This window comes from Lagopus leucura, unplaced genomic scaffold, assembly GCF_019238085.1.
Source record: "Lagopus leucura isolate 7727_CA_CO unplaced genomic scaffold, USGS_WTPT01 31261-0_obj-0_obj, whole genome shotgun sequence".
Taxonomy (NCBI): Eukaryota; Metazoa; Chordata; class Aves; order Galliformes; family Phasianidae; genus Lagopus; species Lagopus leucura.
The window spans coordinates 1,719-3,064 of NW_024964479.1; the positions used below are offsets into that span (position 1 = coordinate 1,719).

Sequence of the window (1,346 nt, forward strand, 5' to 3'; positions counted from 1 at the left end):
GAGTCCCACAGCGCCCCACAGCGCCCCATAGAGCCCCACAGCGCCCCCACAGCACCCTACAGCGCCCCATAGCGCCCCATAGCGCCCCATAGCGCCCTACAGCTCCCCATAGAGCCCCATAGAGCCCCACAGCACCCTACAGAACCCCATAGCGCCCCATAGAGCCCCACTGCTCCCCATAGAGCCCCATAGAGCCCCACAGCGCCCTACAGCTCCCCATAGAGCCCCATAGAGCCCCACAGCACCCCATAGCGCCCCATACCGCCCTACATCGTCCCATAGTGCCCTATAGCGCCCCCACAGCGCCCTACAGAGCCCCATAGCGCCCCATAGAGCTCCATACCGCCCCATACCACCTTACATCGTCCCGTAGTGCCCTATAGCACCCCTATAGCGCCCCACAGCACCCCACAGCATCCCATACTGCCCCATACTGCCCTACATTGTCCCATAGCACCCTATAGCGCCCCCACAGTGCCCCATAGAGCCCCATAGCACCCTATGGCGTCTCATAGTGCCTCACAGTGCCCCATAGCACCCCATAGCGCCCCATAGCGCCCCATTGCATCCCACAGTGCCCCATAGTGCCCCATAGCGCCCCATAGTGCCTCATAGCCCCCCATAGCGCTCCATAGCACCCCATAAAACCCATAGAGCCCCATAGTGCCCCATGGCACTCCATAGCACCCCATAGCGCCCCAAATCCCATAGTGCCTCACAGTGCCCCATAGCATCCCACAACACCCCGCACCCCACAGCACCCCACAACCCCACACCCCACAACTCCCCCACCTCGGGGCTCTTCCTCTTCAGGCTGCACTCCCTCTTTCTCTCCTCCGTGGGTCCCCACGGCACCTATGGGGGCAAAGAAGGGGGGCAGTGGGGTGGGCGGGTCTGTGGGGCCTGTGGGGTCCATGGGGTCAGTGGGGTTGGGGGTTTAGTGGGGTCAGTGGGGTCAGGGCTCTGTGGGGTCAGGGGTTCCGTAGGGTCAGGGCTCAATGGGATCAGTGGGATTGGGGGTTTATTGGGGTCAGTGGGGTCAGGGTTTCAGTGGGGTCAGGGCTCAATGGGATCAATGGGGGTTGGGGGCACAGTGGGGTCAGGACTCAATGGGGTCATTGGGGTCAGGGGCTCAATGGGGTCAGTGGGGTGGGGGCTCAATGGGGCCATTGGGACGGTGGGATTTATGGGGTCAGAGCTGAGTGGGGTCACTGGGGTCAGGGCTCAATGGGGCCATTGGGGCGGTGGGTTTTATGGGGTCGGAGCTCAATGGGGCCATTGGGGCGGTGGGTTTTATGGGGTCGCGGCTCAATGGGGCCATTGGGGCGGTGGGTTTTATGGGGTCG

The 1,346-nt window shown here is 63.1% G+C and overlaps 1 long non-coding RNA gene across 1 annotated transcript in view; it reads right to left on the reverse strand.

Moving 5' to 3' along the window:
• The window catches only part of LOC122191724, a 2,210-nt gene extending 1,312 nt beyond the window's left edge, over positions 1-898 (reverse strand). The window contains exon 1 of the long non-coding RNA XR_006182455.1: positions 793-898. This is a non-coding gene — a long non-coding RNA (uncharacterized LOC122191724). The remainder of the gene's footprint in view (positions 1-792) is intronic.
• Positions 899-1,346: the final 448 nt, after the last annotated feature.